This window comes from Pempheris klunzingeri, chromosome 2 (genome assembly GCF_042242105.1).
Source record: "Pempheris klunzingeri isolate RE-2024b chromosome 2, fPemKlu1.hap1, whole genome shotgun sequence".
NCBI lineage: Eukaryota > Metazoa > Chordata > Actinopteri > Acropomatiformes > Pempheridae > Pempheris > Pempheris klunzingeri.
Genome location: NC_092013.1, coordinates 26,340,726 through 26,367,811, shown reverse-complemented (window position 1 = coordinate 26,367,811; position 27,086 = coordinate 26,340,726). Strand labels below are relative to the sequence as shown.

At 38.2% G+C, this 27,086-nt stretch overlaps 1 protein-coding gene across 4 annotated transcripts in view; it reads left to right on the top strand.

Annotated features, from left to right (window-relative positions):
• Window positions 1–6,159: 6,159 nt before the first annotated feature.
• The window catches only part of LOC139217526 (bis(5'-adenosyl)-triphosphatase-like), a 340,133-nt gene continuing 319,206 nt past the window's right edge, over window positions 6,160–27,086 (top strand). For all 4 annotated transcript variants that reach the window (XM_070848880.1, XM_070848855.1, XM_070848863.1 and 1 more), the window contains exons 1-2: window positions 6,160–6,273; window positions 15,059–15,147. The gene's annotated coding sequence lies outside the window, so the exon portion shown is untranslated. The remainder of the gene's footprint in view (window positions 6,274–15,058; window positions 15,148–27,086) is intronic.

Genomic DNA, 27,086 nt, shown 5'->3' with positions numbered 1-27,086 from the left:
CTCCACTGGGCACTGTTAATATCAGCATGTTGGCATTGTCATTGTTAGCATGACACAAAGTGCAAGACTGATGCCACATCCTGAGTCCTGTGTTTAGTTGGGCAACAAAAGCACTTTGTAGTTTTTATAAAAATGTTAATAAACTACCCTAACTCTTTCTCTAACCTTAACCAAATGTTGGGAAGTGCGTCAACATATACATAAAAACTTTTAATCAGACTTTAGTCGCTTTGAGAGGATATTGTATTTCACAAACAAATACTGAAGGAAAATAAATGAAATATGCAATATGTTGTCAGGGAATGCTGACCATTCAGAATATATATTCAACAACTTGCCAGGTACATTAATAAAAATGTTTCCTCATTATGTTGATAAAAAAGTTATCCAGGTGGCAACATGTGTTAGGTTATAGGCTCACCTTGTTAGCAGTTGTTAATGTTGTAAATTGCTCAATGCTTCTAAAACCATAATATTCAAAACTTTAAAACAGGGTGTAACAAATATGTATTCACTTCAACAGCAAAATATGTTCCACAATTATTGAGCAACTTAATATGTAAAACTCCTGTTGACTACCATTATCTTATTGAAGGTAGAAGGGGACCTCTGAAGAAGAAAAAATAAGCCCTTTTATACCTGCTTGGTCCAGACTTTGTGCAGGAAGGACGATGTTGGGCATAAATCAAAAAAAAAATTTCTATCAGGATGTGATAGATTCCACCGCGACAATAATTCATTCACTGCACTGTCAACACATATGTTTTCTTCTCCTGCTGCATGTTCTTCTTCCTGTGGGGGACGGATGGTTATTCTACGGCTATGCTAATTCATTCACCGAAGAACCACAAGAAAGCTCACAAAGAAGAAAACAGGACAGCAGAAGTACTAAACCTTCTGTGTGTTGACAGTGCATTGAATGAATTAGCATAGCAGTGGAATAATTGTACGCCCCTCCCCACAAGAAGAAAAACGTGGGTAAATGTGGGCCATTTTGCAGAGATGTATGACATGTTAGTACCTCGTATGTTGATTTAAGATGCTGCCCAATTTTATAGAAGTGCCTATAAAGTAAGGAAGGAAATTTCTTACTGTAGTTTCTTAGAGGTACTGGTGTATTGCCTTGAGCTCTAATACAATGATAGGTTGAGCTACAGATGACCCTTGACCTACTGTACGAGAGAACTCTTTGCAGTGGGTGCACCTGCACTCAAGCTGACAAAATGGCCAGCTTGGACTGATGATGAATCTAAATTGTTAGAGCCACTCACTGAACAATACCCCCCTCTCCTTTGTCAGCATCATTAGAACTGTCTCAGAGTCCTCCAAGACACACACCAACTGTGCCTTCTGCAAACACTCTACATTGCTGCTGGCCCAGCACCTCAATAAAATGTAATTCACCTCCTTGGCATTGAGGTGGAGAAATAAAGCTCACAAATGAAAATCTGAAAACCTTAATACCACTAGTGTTAAAGGAGAAAATATTTTTTTGTCATTTTGATGAACTGACACAAATTTTAACTTCATTGTGGTGCGACTAGCACAGAAGAAAGGTTGGTTGGCCACAAGAATCAATAGTGGGATATTCCAAGGATTATATGGCAGTCTTGCCAGTAGTTGTCAAGAGATCCTGTTCTTGACCAAGTGACAGTCCAGCATCACCATGGATATGCATCACTGCAAGCAGGATCTCAATGTAATACTTGAAAAATAGAAAATATGGCCACCTTTAAGCTTGTTAGATCAGAATAATGATCCTCCTTTAGGGTGAGTGCTGTTAGACAGAAATTTGACTGGGAGGATCGTGATTCTTTCACAAGGAGACATTTTAACAGTGTGTCAAGCGTAGCGCAGATGCTGGATGATTCTTGTCTGACTTCTCTGTAACATCTGGATGACAATTCATCAATACATCTTTCTACCTCTATCAAGCTCTCATGCCAAGGCTGACAAATTGTTACTTTTATATGACAGAAGTCTCTTATTGGGGGTTGTCTGACAATGAAAGGCTCTTTTTCAATTTCATGGCGATTAATTTACAACTGATATAAAAAGCTTCATAAACTTTGCAGCTGGTCATGCACAGTGCTATCTTTCACCCATTTAGGCACGTCCAAAATCACCCTTGTCTGTTTAACTCTTGAAATTAATAGCATTGTTAATGTGTCCCATGATGGCTGTCATGTGAAACTGTGCATGGAGTTAGATATTCTCCACTGACATGGCATTCTTCTATTGCAGTATGACTGCATACTCTACTGCAACATGCTATACATAATGGTGGCCATTTTGAATGGGATTCTTGGGGCTAATTTACGTGGTTGGTTCAAATCAACGCGTACCACCATAAGAGGAGGGGTCAGCTTTGAGTTAAGACAACATGAAGGGGGGGGGGCTCACTAAATAATAGCACATTTGAACGTTTTGTTAAAAGGATAGAAAGCATGCTTCCTGTGTCATGTCCCAAAAGGGGCAATTAATGCTGATGCAGTATAAGATGCAACGAGTAAGCCATCAGTTGATGTGTCTAAAACAAATGAGGACAAAATGTCTTAAGTCTTTGTGGCTGCAACTAGAAACTAGTTCATTAGGCCCATTATGATTGAAAGTTTAGAAACACACAAACTGATTATTTTAGTGGAGAAACAAGGTTTTTCCTGAGGGAGATGCAATGAGACTTTTGAGACACTTCTTAATTTTAATTGGTGAGTCATTGAACTTAAGCATCTTGTAAATCTGTACATTTTGCCTTTTCTTGTGGGCAAGTTTAAATTTCCTCCTTATGGTGTTGTTAAAAGAAAGAATGAGATGCATGCATATTAGGTTGTTTTCTTCCTGGTATCAGCTCTAGCAATTCATACAAGCCAACAAGCATCTTGGTAAAAAAAAAAAGTGATGGAAGCATGCTGCATGAATAGTCAAAAAAGTTCACTAAAATCATTAACAATTATTCTCCTGAGACTATGAATATCGACAGAAGGTTTCACGGAAATGTGGTCAGCGTTTACCTCCACCACCAAAGCATTGGATGGATGGGCAGACTGACCAATCATAACACTGATTAACACTAATTTCAGTATCTGCCCGCCCGCTTTTAGCTGTACAAATGACATTTTTTATTAATGTTTGTGTTACAGAGAGGCCACTTCAACTCAAAGGTAATGGAGGAGTCAAATTTTGGCATGCAATAACTGACATGCAATATCCATTTGGTGTTAAAAATGGTGATGATGCAGCAAAATGACTGCATACATGACTGACCGAGCTTAAAATGAATAATGAATAAGAATTTTTAAAAATTGAGAATCTGACTCTGGTACGTCAGTTACATTTTGAGAGTTGAGAGTTTATGAAACAGAATCAAGGTGTGAATTGTGCTTAGTGTGGAGGGCTAAGTGTGGGGTAGTTCAGACCAAAGGTTGACTGATTGAATAATTATTTGCTTATCGATTGATTGATTTTGTCAGCAAAAAAAGTCAATCAATTAAACAAGCAAACACATATGTACACAGTATGTCTATTGCCTTTTGAATGACAGCTGACTTTTACATACACACATATCTTATCAATTCATTTTGATTATTTGCAGGAGTTAAAACAAATTTAGGTTCGTGAATTTAAGAAGATTTTATGAAAATATACATTTTTGATTGTTGATTTAATCATAATATATTATTTCGAATCATTGTTCAGTCTACCTTTCAGTCTACGCTAAGGTGAAGTGGTCCTCTTTAATAACAGAGAATATTTTATCTATAAAGGTTAAAATTAAAAATAAAATATAATATAATATTTCAATCGAGAACTTTAGATGCTACTTGTTATTGGTTTTCTTAAGCACTCTTCTGTGTATGTCAACTGAGTTTTGTTGTGAATTTCTGTGTTTTGTCCATGCGCATACTGTGTATGTTTTCTTGAACGTAAGTTTCTGTTAAAAATAGATTTTGATTACTTGTTTAAATAAAAGATCAAACAAAATAAAATAAAATGAAACGTTAGTATGGTATATTACAAAAAAGAATTATTTAGGTTGTCAAAATTATTCCTATTTCTCGTAAACGCAACATAAAGCTTGGCTTCTCTCAACCATGGTACTTGTAGTTTTATAAAAGTGGCACAGTCGCACTTGCCCGACTAGAGCGCGTACATAAAACTACTTTTCCCACAATGCAAAGGAGTGATTCTGCCAAGACGAGAAGGTGAGTGTATACAGCATGTATTTGCTTTGCCGAACGTGTCATTAGAAGCACTAGCCCGTGTTGGGGTTAAATTCAGCGGTTAAAACAAAAGCTTTGACCGTTTTGTCATTCATTTTCCCTGTAACTGTTAAGTGACAGAGTGTGCAAGCATGCGCAGTGGGTGAACTTTGGTGCACGTGGTAATGTTCAGCAAGCCAAGACACGCGCGAGCATGCCAGTCCCTTTAAATCAGCCAGCCCGGCTAGCTGAGTTACACGGAGCGGTGTGTTTGGCTGTTAAACGCTCGGGTGTTCGCTGAGTCCGCGTACAGTTCGAAGTACATCCGCTCGGCGCTTCGCCTGTCCGCTTTACTCCTGCACTTTGCTCCGAGGTCCACAGGCTAACATTAGCCGCAGCCTTCAGTCGCGTGAAGCGCTATCGACACTGTATATCCGACATGTTTAGAGAAGACCGTGGCACGACTCGAGAATCAGTGGTTTTATTAGATGAACCTCTGCGCAGAAGGCAGTAACGTTACTAACCAGTGACCCAAATCCAAACGTTGCCATATAATTTATTGGAGCGCAGCTTCCACCTGGCTGTTTTAGTGATATCGATCACTGGAAATTTGAACAGAGTGTTTATTCATGACTATTAGCTAATATGATAAACCACGCTGCCACTGTTTTCATTGAGTTTGGTTGGACACGAGAGAACTGATCATCAGGTATATGGGGCAGCGCAAGCAGGACCCTGTGTCCTCATTACCCTCAGTGCAGTGAATGTACACTGTGACTTTGGATATGTGCACCATAAAAACAAAACAACTATTAATTGGCACTTTTAATTAAATTATGAATCCCACAAATTCTGCCCCCTCTAAGAAAAAAAAAAAAAGAATAAAAATTGAACCCACTCTTAGCTTGCCATTTACTAGACCTGCTCCTTTATGAGTGTTTTAAAAAGTGTTTTAAGATGAATTGGTGATGTATAAATTAAGATGACAATAAGAAAAGATAAGAATAAGAATTGCATAAGCAACTACACGTGATCATTTTTAAGTTGCGGGCAATTTGATTAAACTCTTATGATTTACTGCTACACTGGCAGTGTGATGGGACTACCTATAAGCTTTGCTTCACGTGAAAGTTAGTATGGTCGTTGCATTTGAAGTTGGATTTTGCATTGTTTTTGCTGGTATGGTCGCATTTTTTTCATTTTTTGCAATTCAAAACCTGCATATTATAACACAGGTCTGAGGTTTTCATGATCATTACCGAGACATGATTTTTCTCAAAAGAAAGACGGAAGCATGGCCACCCGAGCGCTTGCCTTGAACACACCTCGATGAGGATTTCTGGATGAGCAACAGTTTTCATATCAGTAGCGGCCAACATTGCAGAGACACAGTGAAACCACTTTTGAATACATGGTTTCCTTTGTAGGTCAGCTTAGACGAGGATGCTGACATTTTGGGAAATTCCCTTTTTTGGTGTCTTCTGTGTATCAGTCAGATGAGGGTAGTGATTTCAGTACAGCTAAGATAGTGAACAACGGAGGTCTAGCTCTTCCAAATGGCCAAGGTAGATTCCCGGAGTTAGAAAAGACCCACTACACTACACATGAGTCTTGCTGTATCATGTTTAATGAGTAGGTGTAGAAATAGAAATGTAAAAGTGAGACATTGTAGTTTCAGGGGTTGGAGTTGTTTCTTGAACAAGAGCTCCAGTATGTGCAGTAACTGGATGCAGCATCTCAAAGGTCCTGCCCTCACGCAGGGTTTGCCAGGTTCGAGATGCATTGGTGGGGGGGCGAGTACCACATAGTTTTATTTTCCTAAACTATGGATGAATTAAAGGCCGTGCACACTCACTCAAGTGTTTGCATTCATCGTGGCTGATTGCACAGGGATGTATGTAAGAGAGGTCAGTAAACTCTGTATCGATATTAATGACGAGAGTGTGAGTTGCTGAGTGCTATCTGGCACAACAAAACAAAACCGGATAGAGGGAGTCTTTCCGTGCCCACGCAGTCCTGAGTAGATGTCTCATCGAGCAAAATAACTGAAGCCACCTGTGTGGGTAGACCATGGGTGAGTAGAGGCTCTCAAGAGAGCTGCATATTTTATCTCTGATCTATCCCAGTAGTCAACCATGATACTAGATCATAGATTCCCTTGTGGCTGAGGGAACCTTTTCCTCTATAGATAGGGTTTCAAGCAACTTTATCTGTGAGCACAAACCAGAATGACTGAGAGCCTATGGGCAAATCAACATTAAATGTTTTATTCAATTCACAAGAGCTAAGTCAGCCACTTAGCTCAGAGTCATGGATTTCATATTCTGCCCAGAACTGGAAGGTGGTGAATAGTTTTCCATAGAACCTGGTGAGCTCACACTGTTACTGTGTAGTTGTGGTTGTTTTTGAATTATGCAAACTTTGTCAGGCTCTATGATCAGTGCTTTGGTGATCGGTTTGGTGTGTGTGTGTGTGTGTGTGTGTGTGTGTGTGTGTGTTAGTTGGTGACAGCTGATAGAGGTGTCGCCTGATGGTTTGAATGGAAAATGCTTCCCTTAATTATGCTCATAATTTTTTGGAGAAAAAACAAAAATCAAGCAGGTGTGCAATCTCTTTTCATGATGTTGTGTGTGGCTGATAAATAATACTTATTAAAACCTTTTTATGAAGTTGTTTTCATGATGTGTTGTTGATAGATGATACTTATTAAATCCTTTTTGAAGTTCTATGGGAGTTGTACCCGTTTACACTGCAGTATTTTCACTAAAGTAACACATCTGGCTTATATCTTGTCACAAGTATATTTTGAGGAAAAACAGAATTTTCATACACACTCTTATTATCAATGTCCAGAATTAGAGTTCCTGTGCTCTGTGCAGCAGGCAAAAGCAACTTTCATGAAGTTTTTTATGTTGTATGAGGTGAGACTTCTGAGCAAAACTGGAGCCAACTTTGTGAATGGTCACTATAGTATTATCATAGCTACAACAGCCATTTCTCACTGGTAGTCCATGCACCTTGTGTGTGGTAAAAGGTTTGGAAAATGCAAGGACAAGTGACTCTTCACACACGTTTTCTACCTCCTGCTGTGCGTGCATCTGGGAGAACAAAAAGCCTACAGTCTACAGTCTGTTCAGCTATTTCAGATCAGTTCTGATATTTGTTTTGAAGTTTTTTCAGACCCTAGAAAAGGCATCTCATGTGTTTTAACAAGACGCTCTGCTTGTGATGTGGGTCATATAGCCAAAACTTTGCAGCTGTCACTGGAATGGATGAGTGCCATTTTATTCTCATAATGCATCCATGCTCTCACCGATCGTACATTTAGTTGGCCATATCATTGCATTAGGCTCGGCTGTATATTTTTCTTTTCTATCATACTGAAGGCTAGCTTGCATTGTGCAACATCTAAATAAGATGACTTTATACGATATAAGGATATATTTTAAAGATATATATCGGTTGATGGTAACTTTTGATTGAATGATGGAAGCAGTTCCTCCTCACTAATTAAAGCAATTAAAGCATAGTTAAGGTTAGCAATATAGAACTACTCCATCACGGCCAGGCATACCATGTGGTTACATCAAAATATAATATATACTGCTAAAGCTACCATGGAATGACTTTTGAAAAAGGTTGTCTGCAGTCCTAAACCCTCAGAGAATTCATCTTGTATCTTGTTTACTCTTTGGCATTTTTTTGTTTTTATGGTTTATTTTTGGTTGTCGTTCCTTGTCCATGTCCATCAACAGATGGCAGGTGGTAAACCTGCCATCTGTTTAATAAACCTGCTGTAGAGTACCAAGCACCAAACAGAAGATATACAAAGTGGCTCACATTGGCAAGGTGAAAAAAACTGAGACAGACCTAAAGAAAGGGTCATTTTTACTTACATTTGTGGGGTGGTTGGCCAGAAACATGACTCGAAAGGAATGGTAATGGTTGTTTTGTGTCCTCTGGATGTTCAATAGAGAGCGCAGTGTGTTATACTGTGAAATCATGCCCACTGGAGGGGAAAACAATGGGTGCCACAATATGCAACCAAGGGTTGAAACGTTAAACTCTGTGTAGCTAGCTAAAAACATTGGATTTCAGCACATCAAAGGACTATTGGCACCATACATCTACCAGAGAAGGAAAGGTATATTGACAATGTCATTGTTGATATTGTCAATGTCTGGAAAAGATCTTCATTAAATGGCCAGAAGTGACATTGTAAAATGATTGTTTTCCATGTCTGCTGAAACGGCAAAGACAACAAAAAACCAACATCAATGAGCAGACTCACTGCAAAAACATAATTCACAGTATTAGCACCAATCTGTACCAGAGTTGGTCACTGTTCCTCTCTTCAAAACGGCCGAATTTATCTTGGAATCAGTGCAACAATTAGCGAACTAGCTATAACACCAGTAACATTGATAAAGATGCCTATAATTATAGTAATTTAAATGTCTTATATTTATAGTGACACGAGTAAACACACGGCATGTTATATCTGAATAAAAAAAACACTTGTTAAGCGTGATTATGATGATCTGTCTCTCATTAGTGATTTTAATGAATCATGTCTTATTGCTTGTAACTTATAATGAAATAACAGCACATGCTGTTAGTTATGTTTTAGATCTTTTGTATTCACTGATTAGAATCAAACCTACCTGAGCTCTACAGTTTTCCAAGCTGTATTGCATTGGGCATAATTATCTTTTTTTTCTGCAGGGTAAGGAGAGGAGATTGTTTGAAAATTTGGCCCACATATGCCAGTGCTGTTTCCCTAAGGGCGCTGTACGCTCACACTGTGTTTGCAGTTGGGGTGGTTGATTAGATCATGTTGAGGAAGGGCAGAGCTGCGTTGATTTTAAGGAGGTCACCGGACTCCATGCAGTAATATAATGATAGAGGTATGCTCTGTCCAGCCTTAACATATAACAAATGTGGAGAGTGATGGAGATCGCTCGATCACAATCAAGCACAATCTGTACAGCCCACATGATGCTTCGCAGCTCTCCAAGATAATTAAAATCACCACTGTGGGTTTACTACTGGTGTGCAGGGCATTTAATAATTTAATCTGGACATGTTTTTAAATGTTGTGTGTTAATGTTATTTGTTTTACATTATACAATGTGTCTTATACAGAGTACTGAATTTATCACAAAGGTATTTATGTCAGAATGTTGTCTTTTGATTTAACAGTCAATGAATCAAATGCATAACTCTAATTGCAGTGTACTGATGGTTGACATTATATTTGTCTCTGTTTAACGGACAGACGGATCTAGGGCGCCAGCAAGTTCATTTGGTGCAGTAGCTGGAGGTGACTACAGGACCCTGGGGGCATATCTTTTGGGCAAGCTAATAAGCTGTCAATGAAGTTTTTGCTCCTACAGCCACAGCATCCCATGTGTTGAACTAATTGTAGTTTTGAGCTAATAGTACTAATAGTTAGCTAGCTAGTAGCTTTAATTTTAATTAATATTTTTACACCTCTTCCACACAGATGACCCATGAACATATGGCTAACTAATTTGTTGAGTTGTGTGGCACCTAACTAGGCAGACAACTGAGTTACTATAGCTACTCATCCAGCTGGCTCCTCAGTATGGTCAATTTGGTTGAAAGGGCAACTTGCTGGCAAAAACAGCAGCTAGCTAACTAGTTTCTATTAACCTTATGGGCATCTAGCTGAAATGAGGGGAGAGCTAGTTGGGGTAGGTCAAATGACTCGCCAAAATATGACACCTTTAAACTGTCCTGTCATGAAGAATGAATTGATGTGTTGTAGAATATTGTATTTTGTCACAGCATACTGTAGTCTGCCAACCAGTGACTCAGTTGTACAGAAGCATTGTACTCTCTGAGAGGGTCTAGTTTCAAGCATGCCTGCATGTACCAAGGGGCCCAGGCATTAGGCTCAATGTATGCACAGAGGGGCCTACAGCGTAAGCACTGCAAGGCCCTGGAGCCCTAGTGGTCAGCTCATGCTTTAAATGTAGAGGGAACCTGAGAATCTCACACTGTAGTTGCTGATGGACCCTAGTGGTCAGGTGATGCTTTAGTCCCCAGGGGCCTAGGGATCCTATACGGTCAGCTCACTCTTGAGGGCGTTCATGCTGTAAGAGCTGAGGGACCCGGGGACCCTAACATTGTAAGCATTGAGGGGTCTAGGGGGCCCTATCAGTGAGCTCACTTTTAAAACAACAAGGGGCCTGGTGTCCCTCACGTTATAAGCACTGAGGGGCTAACCACTAGGAGTCGGGGACCCCTAAGTCATACTTTAAGCACCCTGGGGCCTAATGGTTAGCTTGTGCTTTGCACACTGAGGACCCTGGCGTTAAACTTCCTTCGGGAGTCTTGAGCCACATGTAACCACAGGCTTGGAGGCCTCCTGGCAGTCTGTTGCCTGGGGCACCAGCCCCACTGGCCCAGCTGATAATTCAGTCTTGGGTGATGGGTGGGTCTAGCCTCTGCTATAAAAGGACTAACTCTGAAGTAGTTTTATTTAAATTCTGTGTCTTGTATGCTGATGCTGGTATTGTAGCTGTACTGCTTGTTGTTGCCTTTATCTGCTAAAATCAGCATCTTAATTTCACTGCATATATTAGACAACATTGGTGCCTATAATGTGGGTCCACATCCATGAGTCTCTTTAATGACATGCAAACAATGATTTTATTGAAATGATTTCTTTTCCTACCTGTACATTGGCTGTTGCAACACCTGAATTTCCCCCATGGGGATCAATAAAGGATTTTTATTATTATTATTTCCTAGTAGTAACCCTTTCAGATAAACCCCCACCATGGGTTTGACTCGTGTCACCATCATTTAGCTTGAAACACCCACCACTGTGCCTCACAGAGCTGCTACCATGGCTATAGTTTACTGGAATTAATGGTTAGACAAAGTCTAAGTCCATTTCATATTTACAATCTACTGTAGGTGATACATGTTCCTTGCTCTCCTTGCCTTGCCAGCTAATTGTTAGTCCTCATCATGCCAAGACTTACACACTAATCCTTCATTTGCATTCAAAGAATCAGCCTAGTTAAATGAAAAATAAGTTTATTTGACCTGACTGACATCATATACACCTAATTAAGTGGACCAACAAATCAGCAGTATATGAATAACTACATCAACAGAAGTTACCAAAGTCCCAAGTGAGACACAAGTGAGTGTAATGAGCAAGGACTCCACCACAAGCAAATGAAAACTGATTGAAGAGAATGTAGAACTAGGGCTGTAGGTTGTATGTGTCTGTACTCAATGTCTTTAATAATGAATTTTTTTTATCTAGACTGGATTTGACTTCACTTTGTATATGTCTTTTTTGAAAGAGAATCTTTACCTTTTAATGTTTATTGGAACTCAGCTCCTCCCCCATGTATTATTACAACCAGCTTCACTAACATTCCTGTGATTGCATGATTGCATGCTGATTTGATGGATATGAATTTCTATGGGCTGCCAGGTTTTTGTTGCCGCTCATATTACACTACTCACAAAAAGTTAGGGATATTCGGCTTTTGGGTGAAATTTCAGGATGAACCTAAAATGCATTCTAACCTTTCCAGGTGAACTTAATGTGACCTTCTCTAAACTTTTGAATGCACATGTCCAACTGTTCAGTGTCTCAGTACTTTTTGCACTAGTTGCTGTTCTCTAACAAGAAGCTTAACAGCAACATTCAGGTTTGATCCATGAATCAATCAATAAATTTCCTGGTTCAATTAGAGTTGGTATTTAAACAGTCCTCCTCATCATGCTGTTCACATTCTGACATCATGAGACCAAGACGACACCTAACAAATGCTCAGCAGCACCTCGCCATTGTGAGGCTTCAAACAGGAAGTCCTCAGACGGAAGTGGCCACTGAGCTTAGAGGGTCACAGAGTGTCATCAGCAGGTTGCAACAGAGAGACTGGAAGAGTCACAGAAAGGAGAGGAGTGGACGTCCTTTGGCCACATCCAAATTAATTGAGACATTGAAATTTTTTGTTGTGGTATACCCACCACTGTTGTTAGATTTTCTTTCAATACATTGTTTAAAATGAAGAAATTACCAGTGCATGCTTCTACTTAAATGCCCTACTTTCATGATATAATATCACTGTAGCATTAACTTTTTACATTTTCCATAAATTTCACCTGAAAGTCGAATATCCCTAACTTTTTGTGAGTAGTGTAGGTGTAAATGTTTATTATTTTACAGGGGACAGACTGAAATGTAGTGAAATACTTGTCTTTGCAGTCTTCATATCCTTGGTGGCATGGGGGTCTACGCTAGAATTAGACTTCTGTAGAGATGCACGTAAAGCAGGGGAGGAAATGCACAAACCTTTCTAATCTTGATGTGTTGGGGGGGAAAAAAAACAATCTTATCTGCCATCTTTTCTTGTAGTTTGCACTAGTGGTAATTTGCATTGATACATGTAAGCCTGGTGAAGCCAGCGGTGCACAGGCTATTTACATAAAGCATTAACATTGTGGATGATTAGATCAGTGACACCGTATCCCTCAGATCCCCTGACCTGCTCTGCGTCATAACTCCGCATGGAGCTTAGCGAACAGGGACACATAATGTAAAAGCGCCTGTATCAGTTATGCACCATTTATTCATGCCACAACAATACCTCACACAGTTGATTTGGCTCCGTCTGCTTCATGTATAATTCAGTGGAGCCGCGTCCATTCCCCAAAGCGCTGCATTTTCCCAGCTCGTCTGACATGCAGACATATTGTGTTAGTGCATTGTTGTATGTCATTTCTGTCCCTGACACACATAAGTTATCCTCTTTGACTTTTGGAGAAACATGCTGTATGTATGTGTGTGGGACCTTGTCTTCGGACTCAGTCGAACACATCACATTATGACAGCTGATATGGTTAAGTGACAGCTTTGTAAAAGATATTGTAAAGATGAAATACTTCCTTTCATGTCGAAATATCTCTGAGGAGGTTTAATACAATTTTACTTAAAAGTTCACTTAATATAAGTGAATAATATTATATTATAAATGAATGAATGAATGAATGAATGTCTTTATTGTCATTGCAACAGGTACAACAAAATTGTGAGGTGCAATCCTCTTAAGATGCCATAAAAAGTATAAAAGAAACACTCGAATGCAGTGTAATAAATAAATCAGCTGCGGAGGGAAGAATTTGTTCATTCAGACATTTTAATAATAATTTCAGCAGTAGTTTTTAGTCAAAAAAACGTTTTTAGTGTTTAGAATATTATAATTCTTTAGAAAAACTGAACAGGGTTTGTATTAGTATTAGAATTGTATCTTAAGGCAGGTGTTATTTTGCCCAGTAGTCAGTTAGGACTACCAGAATATTGTCGCCTACGTCAATACTCATTTGGCAAAAAATGAGTGGTATTGAATGCAAATGTATGTTTTGTGTTGCTCTATGTTACTTGAGAGGTCATTGATTGGTTGTCTAATCTATGACTTTGTCCTTTGGCTGCTTTCTCGTTCTGGCTGCAGATATGACGGTACGAGAATGTTGCAAATGATGATGATTCATGAAATTGTTTATCAGGACTGGTATGGAATCAGATTTGTTTCAAAAGTTTTCAAGCAAAACTTATTAAAAGTCAATCAAAATAAATGGATTTGAGAGAGAAAAAAATGAACTCAAGCTAAAAATTATAACCTTCAAAATAAAAAATGAAACTTTTGAAACAAATCTGATTCCATAGACTGGTGGCTCTAGGGTTAAGGATTTGTTCATTTTAGACAACTGATTTGGTTAGTTGATATGAGACTGCAGTTCCTGATGCCTGAGACAGTCATAGGAATTGTTATAATGATGATGAGGAAATTATAATGACAAGGAGAAAAGTTCTTGGTAACTGGGTAGTGAAATGAAATAAACTTTACATTCAGTTTGTTTGTAGGTCATCTAAAATTTCAGGCCCACAGAAACACACGTATCCTAGTATAGGTTTTTCAAGTCTAACTTAATACAGTATTCTCATGCCATATATCTAGAGTCCTCATTCAAACATCAGACGTCAACAGTCTGAATTTGTTAAATCAAGTATGAATCTTAGTTACACCCCTTTTAACTTTAGCCAAACTTCATTATTTGTAAAGAATCCCCCACATTGTAAACCTGTTTGGAAATGTGTATAGACAGTGTGGAGAGGAGCTTAATTAAAAATAACTTTTTTGCATGTGAACATCATCCTAAGAGAGACAAAATCTGAACCTATTCTCTAAGAGATATTAAGTCTGAATATTTAATCACTTGAATTAGCCTTTGAGGGGATTTCTTAAATTGTTTAAACTCACAAAGACTTTGCTGTTATGCTGAAATCAATAAATGCACCCAGGTATAGAAACCTGAATAGTGCTGTGTTCTTTTGGGAGCGGACAAGGACGTGTTGATTGAATTGCTAATTGTATCTATGTCCTTTTTATAAAAGAAGGTGATGGTAGTTAAATGTCTGATAACACAAATTTCTACATATGTGACATCGTAGGTGGTGACTGACTCTTTTAAAAGTGCCATACAAAGGAGCTAAGACAAATTTAAACCTACAAACCTGGCTGTTTCTGTAGTTGCTGACACTACATGAAAATGGAAGCAGCAGAAAGTTGGAGAGTCTCAGTTGTGGTAATTCAGTGGTCGGTGTGTGTTTCTATGTGCGTGCATACTGCTAGAGGTCAGAGAAACTGCCAAATGATTTTCACTGCGAGGTCATAAGGTCAACGTCAAGATGTGGAGAAAGGGCCTCGGCTGGACCTTAAGCTGAATATCAATGCTCCCTCTCTCCCCCCTGGTGGTTCTCACATTTACATCAAAAATCACAGCCATCCTGCTTTCTCCTCCCACAGGCAGAGAGCAGAGCAGAACAGCCCGAATATTCTGTCTCAGCCACTAACACGAGGCGTCCACTGCAGCACTGAAAAGTCACCCTGTGCAGGTACATTTTACACAGCAAGCACACTGCCTATTGTATCTGAACCAAAATTTATGTATGTATGTATGTATAACAGAAAACGTTAATAGTGGCGTTCCAACACTATTTAGAAAAGATTTTTTTGTTTTGTCAGCCATTATTTTCTGTTCATTTTGCCGTAAATGAAAATCATCTTGCAGAGACCTGAAAGCTTATTTTTTAAATTGATCTGCTGAAAAAAAAGTGGTTTGACAGATGGAACGTTTTTAAATGCATCACTAAAAACTTTCAAAACAGTCAATACTGTGTTCCTACTCAGCAATAACATAGCTTCATCAAGAAGTGTTTGAATTTATTTATTTTTTTTTTTTTAAACGGTCAACATGTCATTAAAACATGCAAACCCATCAGTATGGTGCTTTTAATTTGAAGTATTCATCCTCCGTAATAATGTAATGCAAATCAGCTGTGGTGCAAACAAACCCTTGTGAAGAGCCGTGAGCCAGCTAATGTCTCATTCATCAGTATTTGCATTTTAGACTGAAGCGCTACCAATCCACTAAGTGACTAATTCTTCTCCCATTCATTTTGGATGAGAAGTGAATGATTTGCTGCACCAAGCTTTGCAGCTCTGGAAGAGGAGACATAGGTTCAGAATCAGATGGCATACAAATATCCTGGGTTGGTATCACTTATCAAGACAGTGATTATCAATACAAATAGTAAAAATGATCAATAACGTTATGTTGATCAGTAAAAATAAAAACCAGTCATTAATGAAAGCTATATATATATATATATATGAGTTTGAGACACAGTCATATTTAGGGAAACGAAGTACTTTGAGCCTGATTAATATACGCCGCAATTTAAATACCTTCAGCTGTCAACTTTGGCCACATAATGACTCAAGGCATCCTTTTAGGCCTTGAGTGTATTTTCTTCAGACTTAGGCTCATACTGTGTATTTGGCACTTGACAGAGGACATACGTTGCTGCTGTGCTCCTGATGTGCTTGGGTGTTAGGTGTTATTGGCAAAATTCAAACAACTCAAACAAGAACATTTTTAAATAGCCCAACACAACTAATATTGCAAGTGGTTTCTCCAAATTAAACACAATATACCACTTTAAGTGACTACAGCAGTCTCAAAATGATTCAACCCCTTAAATAGAATCCCTCATAAAAGCACTCATTTGCAAATCAGGTGTTGCTTCAAGCACACCTGATGCAACTAATCGAGTGCCTCATTAGTTGTATCAGGTGTGCTTGAAATAGAACATAAAATATCCGGACTGGCTATGGGTTTGTTCACAGTAACATTTGCTTGCATATTAGAAATATGGGCAAGTCAAGAGAATTGTCCAAAAAGTTAAGAGTCGATCATTACCTTGCACAAACGAGGACAATTATACGAAAAATAGCAAAGACACTGAATGTTCTCAGAGATACTGTCGGTAGCATAGTCCATAAGTTCAAAGCTAAAGAAACACCGACTACACTATCTGAATGTGGCAGAAAAAGGAAGCTATCAACAGCTGCCACCAGATTGAAGCAAGACTTGGTGGCAGCAGGCACTGCCGTTTCATTTTCTACAGTAAGGCACATATTAAACGATGAAGGCCTCCATGTCCAAACTTGACTTTCAAGACGTACACCACTACTGACCCAAAAGCACAAGACAAGTCAGCTCCAATATGCTCAAAACCATAGAAATAAGCCACAGAAGTTTTGGGATTGTGTTCTGTGAAGCAATGAAACATACATTGAACTTTTTGGGTCTATGGATCAGCGGTATGTCTGGAGGAGGAAGAATGAGGCATATGCTGAAAAGAACATCCTGCCTACAGTGAAGCATCACGGTGGCACAGTGGTGCTCTGGGGCTGCTTTGCTTCCTTCTGGCACTGTAAACCTGCAGCGTTCGGAGAGCAAGATGGATTCGATCAAGCATCAGGAAATTCTAGGAGAAACTGTCATGCCGTCTGTAAGGAAGCTGAAGCTTGGGCATCATTGGACCTTCCAGCAGGACAATAATCCCTAGCATACCTCAAAGTCCACAAAGGCTTGTCCTCAGAAAAAGTCCTAGAAGATACTAGGGGAGCCGTCAGAGTCGCCTGATTTGAATCCTATAGAAAACCTCTACTGGGATTTGAAGAAGATAGTTGCAGCACACAAACCCAAGAATATCTGAGAGCTGGGTGCTATTGCCCATGAGGAATGGGCTATGATTCCTCAGGAATGCTGTCAGAACCTGGTGTCTGGCTATGCATCATGTTTGCAGTAGGTCATAACAGCAAAAGGGTGCTCTACTAAGCACTGAAGATGCTTGTCAAAAAGGGGTTGAATAATTTTGAGACTGCAGTAGTCATTAAAAGTGGCACATTGTTTTGAACCACCTGTGACATTAGTTGTGTTGAGCTATTTCAGTTGTTCTTGCTCGAGTTGTTCATTGAAGACAGCTGAAGGTTTGTAAAGTTTGCCAGTACACCTAATTTAAAATGGGGGTTGAATAATTTTGAGTGCAACTGTATATATGTCTGATTGATTTTAATACAGAAACTAAGTAAATTCACTCAGTACTCCATATATACACATTTTCTTCCACAAATCCTCTGCAATATAAATAGAGATCATTGGGCATCCACAGATCCATGGTTGAGTGTGTTATGCAATTATTGAAAAATGGGGGGAAAATAGTCATATACCACAGAGGAAGTATATATGGCCTGTACTTATAGTTGGGTTTCAAGGTTTGAGCAGACAACCACAACTGATTGTATATAGGATGTAAATAAGATAACTTTGGAGTTGTCATGAGTTGCATTTTTTCACCTTTGACAGTGGTGAGCTGGCAGCTTCCCCCTGCTTCCAATCTTTGAGTAACAAAAGTAAGATTTGCCCCAAGCAATTTTTGTTTCTGGTAAAAAATAATTGCAGCTTTTAACAGGGTCGACATAAATTCATTACATGCAGGGGGCCTGTAATCTACCAAGGCTGGAACCCTGTATCCTGTGGCCTTTTTACAATTGGGCAACAGTGGTGATAGTGGTGGGGATACTTGCACCAAGCAGAGCAACTGCAACTGCTCAAGCCATACTGGTATGTGTTTTGCCACGTTTAAAGCACAGCAACATATGCTGTTTACTTCGCTGATGTATGAATGTTTGCAGAATACTAGGCCTGTTGTCTGTGTTTTGTCTGTTTCTACATGTATGGAAAAATATCACAGCTAATGGAGCTCAGCTTACTGTGTGATAAATACATTACATTTCCTATAGCTACTTCTCAATAAAAGCCTCCTGCTGGTTCACCGATGGAAAACATTTTGTATGAAGCAGCCATGGGACATGTTTGGTTTGCATCAGCAGTTACATAATAGACCTCAAATACAGCTGAAAGCGAACAGTAAAATAAAGTTGAACTCTGAGACTATGGACAGGCACACTGGATTGCAGCTAAACCTCAAACCACAGAGACTTTTGAAAAAGAGCCGTTCACCTGCACAGACACACTTGTTCAGTCAAACAAGATGCGCATGTGGTCATTGTTTGGAGTTGTGCATCGTAAACTGTGCATGGTTTGCACAATTTAACTGGACTAACCCAGGCATGTGGAAGCACAGCATTGGAGTGCTCTGATCTGACTGGGTGTAGGTAGTCTGTACGCATCTTTAGAGAAGACATATCAGTACCATTAAATGATTTTAAGGAGTTCATCTTTATGATAGCATTTGAACTCAGCTATAAAGGTGATCTCACCAATAGTCGCCAAATGTAAAACGACAGATGAAAAGGGGGTTATTTTTTAACAGTGTTTTTTGGCAGCTTTCTCCTAATTTTGCATGGCTGGGGAACACTGGAATTCTCATTTGGTCATTCTGTCAAGTTCGTGCTCTACCTGTAGACATTAGGTAAAAGTAAACCTTATAAATGTGAACTGCTTGAAAGGCACAATGCTTCTGTAGCCATTAATTATTCATTATTATTCCATATTATTTCATATTCACTATTATTATTATTTTATTTATTTGGGATTAGTGGTTCTACTGTTACTACTATAGAAAATCAATAGGGATGAATCAATGTCCTTGATCACCTTGTGGATCACTCAAATGCAATAAAAAGGGAAAGAAAGATCTTTTTGAATATACAGTAACGTGCTTATTTTTGACGCTGCTCAGCTAAGTCTATCCTGTTAGTGTTGCTGTGGCCGCGGCTCATGTCTCTTGGCGGGAGCTTAGCGTATGTCAATGTCAGCGCTTACTGAATAGGAAAGAAAAAAGACACCACAGCTGCCTGTCTGAAGATCCCAGCAGAGGATTGTCACTTATCACAATTCAGTAGTTTTGCCATTAATTTTGACCTTATAAACATATCTAAGAAATATGTCAATCGATCTTGTTGTGGAGACATTCCACTAAACAAACACGAATGGGAACGTCATGGTGATGATGTTGGTGGAAAAGTCAGGTGATCACCAAAGAAGGATTCATCGTCTGGGCACCATGGGTGTCTTAAAATTTGATGTCAATCCATCAGGTAGCCGAAATGTTGAGATACTTCATTGGATCAGAACATTGTGACTTGCTTATTGGACGAGAGGGAAAGTCGATATGATTTATGCTCTCATCCTCATAAATATTCATAAAACAACTTCCTCTTAGCCATCAAATAATTGTTGAGATATTTCAGTCTGGACCGAAGGCATGGACCGACGGGCCAACATTACCATCTACAGAGCCATGCTGCTAGAATGGCTTAAGACTAGGCAGCAATGATTAAACATCCGTGGGCTAGTATCATTGCTGGCATAAAGTAAATTAAGCATTACATTTGTTTTGAGAACATCTCATTTAATTTAAAGGAATGTTTTTGTATCTTGTTGTAATATCTCAGATGACTGAGCTGAAACCTAAGCAGCTGTTTACAGCTTGGTGAGTGCTCCATTGAAGGCGACGGGCAGTGAAGTTGATGAGGGATCATGTCTTTGTTGATATGACCATAGCAGGTTGGGAAGGAGTTCACTAGGGTGCAAATCCCCTCAGGTCTGATCAGTGAAACGTAGCAGGATAGAAGATGCTCTGTGACTCCCAGGCCAACACTGGGAGTTAACGGTGAAAGGGAGTGCAGTGAAAACAGAGCTGGCTTGTCCCAAACTGGGAGTAGCAAAAAGATGGATTAATAAAGTGGTTGGAGAAGAAAAAAAGGGAGAATGAACTCTGTTATAGTTTCTGTCATTCTGTATGCTCACTCATAAAAATGAAATGAATGTGAAAGAAAATGCTAAAAATATGGAGCTGGAGAGATTAGAGAGCAGGATGTCAGTACAGTAATCAACTACTGCTTGCTTTTGTCAGCTGCCCCGCCTCAGGCTTAAACAGAGCTGGCCAAGCTCTTAAAGCAGGTATGTCTGAATAGTCAAGATATTTTTCTGAGCCACCTTCTCTGTTTGTCAGTAAAACTAAGCAGACACATCCTCCTCGTTTTACTGATTATTTGTAAATGGTGGTGTAAATGCAATGTGCATTGCTCTTTTTTTTATACTTACAGATGTCAAGTCAGAAACCTTTTAATTCTACCCATAAAAGCTCAGAAGAATTACAAAAAAAAAATTGGGAAGGCTTTGCTTGTGTTTGACATTCAGACTGATTCCCTTCTAATAGCAAGTGACATATCATTCCCACTGTTATTTTCAGTGAGCTAATGCCCATGCTGCAATAGCAGTTGCTAGGTGCATTTAGCATATCATTTTCAAATCGAAAAATTATGCCATTTTAAGATTTAAGTAGCCTCTTTTTTGGGGGCATTTTTCTGTCACTATTTTTCAGAATGTAGCCAAGCGGCTAGCGAAATATGACGGAAGATGACATCTCCATTCTTGATAATGCTTTAGCTCATTGTTCCTCTAACCAAGGGATAAAAAGCTGTAAATGAGCACATCAGAAATATTGGAACCACTGAATGAACTGGAAATGTGGGTGGTGATACAGAAGTCAGAAACAAGGCTACATTTTTGTGATGTTTTAGCCATTGTCAAGTGAGAAAGGTTAGTGTTTCGTGATCTTTACTGGTGTGTTGTACTTAGGACCTCTGTAGGATGTGCTGTGATTTCTCATTATAAACTATAACCACTACATTACTCCACATTTAACCACAAGATTTTGTCGTTGTTTTCCTCTCTTTATTTTATCAGTCCACATCAGTCCGCGGTGGTCTGGAGGGTCTGTTGCCAGTCAAAAACATGTGTTTAATAAGTCAATAATACAAGCAGTTTATGCTATGATGATCCATTTTAATTCATTTCTCCTTCCATCCTGAATAATCATGATTCTTGTCAGTTTTTAATAGCGAAAGCAGTTTGACCGTTTCTATGGAGGCGAAGACATCTCTCATAAAAACACGACAGCGCCCTTGACAGCTCAACAATACTGCAGACTACTGCCAAGGCCATTGGTTTGAATTATTTCCTCCAAAACAATCAAGCTTTTTATGCCGTTTTTTAATAGCGAAAGTGCCGTCATTATCAATGAGCCTCATCAACCATTTATATGGAGATGAACACATTTGCTTTGCATTACATTACAATACCTTTATAATTACTATGATACTATTATATTGTTTACATTTCTGAATTAAATCATAAATCATGGAGATGGAGTGGTATTACCAAATCGGCTGTACTAGATATTTGATATATTCAATGGATAGATCTTTTTACAACCCTACTTTGTAACTGTAACAACTACCAATCCAAAACTCATTTTCTTGAATAGTAGCTTAAATATCTGACATGAACCAACATATTTAATTTTTCTTAACATATATCATCTAGATGCAGTGAAGTTACTAGTTTGGGCATACTAGATATGTGATATATATTTAGTATATCTATCTTTTGATAAGCCTATTTGTAACCCTGAACTGAGAACTACAACTGTGATGCTGATTTGTGTAAAATTGCATGGTGCCGCTCTAAGGAATTGTAGTTTTTGAAGCTTTTGATAAGAGCTTACTAACAGTTGGTCCCATGTGTGTAACCCCTTATGATGCTGAGGTCAAGGTTCAACGTTTAGTATTGCACAGCAGGAACCATGTAGAATCTTCATACTGATATATTTTACTCCCCAGGCCGACACTAACAATATATTTGGATTAGCTCTGTGACAAAGTTTTATTTTTCTCATTTCATGGACACAAGGCATGTCAGGTCTCGTTTCAAGAGCACTTTGAGGGCACACTTCATGGAATGAAATGAATAAAGAGGCCCAGTATTAAAATTAAACTGAAAATTTGAAATTTATTTGCAGAGTGGAATAGTAGGCTAATAGTTATAAAATGAAAAACTTGAAATTAAATACTGACCTTACAAAGGAGATATGGACTGTACTATAGATAAACACATGCTGTATAGGTTTATGAAATATATTAAGGTGACAAAAGCAAAAATTCAATGTGAAGTGGATAAATAATTAAATTGTAGCAAGTGAGGTTGGATGCAATTCATTTAAAGTCCAGTTTGGTGAAATCCATGAAAGTGACAAGTGCAAGGATTAAATGAGGAATGTGAAGTGTAAAATCCAGCTTGATAACTCCATCGTCATCACGTTTGATACACACAACCTTTGAGTGCTTTATTGTCTAAAGGAAGTTAATTTCATTTTAAAAATCTTCATAAATCCTATTGAATTAAATGAGCAATTTCACATTTTATAATCAAAGACAAAAGTCTTTTCTCAAAAGATGCAGGGGTGTTTGGATCCATTTAATGGCTGACCAGCAGCAAATCTAAATGGAATGGAGCCAACTGATGGTGGAGAGCCCCAAACAATAGTTGAACGCACCCTCAACACGGTATACTTTTTTTGAATATATCAAATATCTAGTACAGCCGAATTAGAAATCACTCCATAACTAGATGATCTATGATTTAATTCTGAAATGTAAATGATGTAATAATACCATAGTAATAATAAAAGTTTGGTAACGTAATGCAAAGCGGACTGTTTTTCATCTCCTCAGCAACGGTTGTGGATTATGACTCCTCTTCCACTACGAAAAACGGAGGAGGAAATAATTCTGATGGCCTTAAAGGTAGTCCACTGTATAGTTGAGCTATCAAGGACACTGTCATATTTTTAAGTTGAGAGATCTTTAACAGGAGGCAGTGACTGTGAGGAAAAGCGGAGTGTCTTTGTCTCCATAGAGTTGAGCAGCTTTTGCTATTAAAAATGGACAAAAAACACGATTACTCAGGATGGAAGGAGAAACGGATGGTCATAGCATAAACCACTTGTATTGTTGACTTATCAAACACATGTTTTAGACTGACAGCAGACCCTCTGGACTGCTGCAGACTGATGTGGACTGATAAAATAAAGAGAGAAAAACAATGATAAAATCTTGTGGTTAAATATGGAGTAATGTGGCGGTTATACAAATATGAAATGGGAAATAACAACGCAACCTCTGTCACGAAAAGATAACCCCATAAAAATACATTGATTTGAAATTCATGCAGAAGGACACGAAAAAATGTCCATGGACACGGATTCACAGATTAAAGTTTCATGACTATGTCACAAACTTCTGTGAGACTCGGTTTGCTATCATTAACATGTATTTTAATAACTTATAAACTATGTTCCTATGTTTTGTATAGGAAAATAGGACTGAAAACTGACTGTCTAACTGACTCGGGATAGACGGCATTTCTCTGAATGCGTACTGCTCCTTTAAGAGTATTATTGAGAGGGAAAAATGTAGGCCAATGTTAAATAAATGGGTGACCACATTTGATGGCACAAACCTAACTCACAGAACAAATTAGGGACAAATCTGTCCCTACTGGTCTTCCTTAATTTTCTGAGGCATACAGAATTTAGTTTGACATTTGTCAAAAAAAAAACAACACACACACATCTTCTTTGAGTTTTATGGATGACTTTATTGCAGATTATTTGATCTATGAATTATCATGTTTGTACAGTATCTCTCGCAACTGCTAGATGTGTGCATGCTACATTGAACAAAGACAGAAACATTAGCCACAGTAAATGCTATATTTCTTCATGTAACATCACGCTTCCCTAACTAGAGGCCATGAGTACAACAGAGCCTGTCAAACTGCATTATTAGAGTGTGCTCATTACTTTTACTTGGCCAAATATAAAAAAACAAAACAAAGAAAAATAGAAAAAAATTATATTTTATTGTATTAATATGATCATTGGAGATTAAATCTGAGGTTCTGAATGTTTCACTCTAATGATTATTTGAATAGTAGTGAGTCCTAAAAGGTCTAATTAAGAAGAGGAGAGATGAAAGTTTTCTTTTTAAGAGAAACCTGTTTCTTCTATAAAAAAAAAAACAACACCCATTAAATCAACACCCAGTGATTTGATTTAATGATGCATAAGGAGCATCATTGCACTTTTGTCTGATGTGGAAACATGTTTTGTCTTATACCTTAGCCTATGTACATCACATATTCTCCATTTCACAGTATGTAAATCCAGAGTCCATACACAGATGTTTCAATCAGATTAAAACTCTATGCATGTCATTGCACTGAGATTTTTTCTTTTTATATTCTAAAATTTCCAAATTGAAAGAGAATTATGATTCACACCACGGTACCATACAGCCAGTGCTTGCTAACTGACTTTGATGATGTTGTTACTCAGCTTCAAAAATGTTCTTGTAAGTAGTTACTCATCTAGACTGCTGCTTGCTTATGTACGTATGTGTCAGTACACACTAGATTTTTGACCTTCTCTCTAGCAAGGAGGGTCTGTGGATAAGGCCTGTCAGTTCTGTCCATCATATCTTGATAACTGCTGGCCATCAAAAATGCAAAAATGCCATGATATTTGGTGTAGATAATCATATTTCCCACAAAAAATTATGTATACGTATGCACTTTGCTGTTATTTGACTTTTAAAGAATGCTAACAAGCATGAAGACAGATGAGGAGATGAAATGCAAAAATTAGAAGCATTACAGGTGTGTGGTTGCATGAATTTAATAAACTTGATCAAAATATTTTAGATGCTAATCGAAAAGTTTTCATTGAATGGTTTGTGGATATTCATGGTATCTAGATGTTGGTTTTGGTGGTTCTCCTTGACTCGCACCTTGGTCCACCACAAGGTATCTTGAAAACTGTTTGACTTAATTCCATGAACTGTGTTGTTAATATGCATGGTTTGCAGATAATGATGTTTACGGTCAACTTTGCCCCAGTTTGCCACAAGTAAAACCAGCAGAGATTTGAAAAAAAAAAAACAAGATCTGGCGTAAGCTGCTCTTTAACACAACATTAGACACTTATTTTACTTAGAGAAAAAAGATTAATGATGAAGAAAGGTCCCTTTCAAGTTATGTTTTAAATATCCACCGTCTCATTGGTTGTTAAAAGGTCATCAACAGACAAGGGGAGCGGGGCACAACACACAAGTTCAGCAACCTTGATTTCTCCTTAGGAAAACAATGGATCCTGCAAGCTCAGGGCCTTAGATATCATTTGTAACCTGTGCCATTTTCTGAGCTGGGAGGCATGTAGGGGCTAGAGCGATGTTGTTTCATACTAATCAGAGAGTGGTTTTATGCAGAAAGACAGTTAACTGTCATCTTATCCTATACATGCATCAGTATTTAATGTTACAAAATCATAGATATAGATATTGATCAGGATAATGACATTCAATATTATGGTTATTTATTTTATGTTGAATCGAGAAAATGTTATAATGTAAGAAGCAATAACAAGTATTATGAAGAAGTGTCTTCTTAATGTTCTGCTGCTAAAGTCTTTAGTTCAGTTGTTGCACTTAGTAATACAATATAGCTGTTATATTTGTAAGACAACACTACATATTACAGAATGATGTAGATTTCAGTCAGAGCAGAATGCCTGCCTTCAGGAATGGAAATTTTCTGCTCTGACAGTCCATCACTCATTAGATAGCAGTAGTGCTCAAGGTCACTCTGTGACCAGAACCATGCTGCCTTCATTGGGGTTCTTTTGGAACAGGTCCAGGAGCTTCATCGCTGCGTCTTCCCGCATCTGTCATCCATGTGGAAATGCTCCTAAACTTTAAAGCAATTCTCTAATTGGGAAGATTCCTCGCTCACTGAACTGACCTCAAGTATCTCAGTATCAGCCATGATAAGAAAATTCAGAATTCTCTAAATACTAACTCTTTGTTAGACAATACGGGTCAAAAAGTTTTTATTTTCTATATCTTTGCAATGAATTAATTTCATCATTCAGTATTCCTCAGTTAACTTGTTTTAATCGTCACAAATCCTTATTATAATTTTTCTTTTCTAACTTTTTGAATAAAAATCCTTTTTTATCACTATCCTTCTAATGCACAACATGGATCAAAAATGACCCATTCTCATTTCCTATGTTATTTCATGCATAGGTGAGTGTTTATTTGCGGTGTCTAAGAAATACATGTATTTTGCAATTCACATCATAGGTAATCATTACATTTCTTGTTTTTGAAATTGAAATTTTTATTTTTCCTTACTTTGTGAACAAACACAAGGATTTTATAGGAACTTTTGATATTTGGAAATGCTAGCATTTAAGAACATACTCACTGCTAACAACAGTTCACATGTACTCATTTGATTTGACTTCATTAGTTTCATTCTCTTTTATTTGGTCACATTCACGACACACATTCACATTCAACTGCCTTAACTGAAGTTTCAAAGATAGATAAAATCCGATCTTCCTATTAAAGAAGCAATTCCTTAAACTCATGGCTGTGTCTTATCGTATCTAAGACCTTGTATCTTATCCTACGAAAAGCTTACTAGAACTGTAAACTCAGTTCCTCAAATGGAATCGTCCTGTTAGGCCTGTATCTGTGTTAAGGTAAGCGGTAAGGGAAGGTAAGATTAGAATGTAATATTGGGGTGTCCCATGCCCTGCATGCTCTAGGTGTT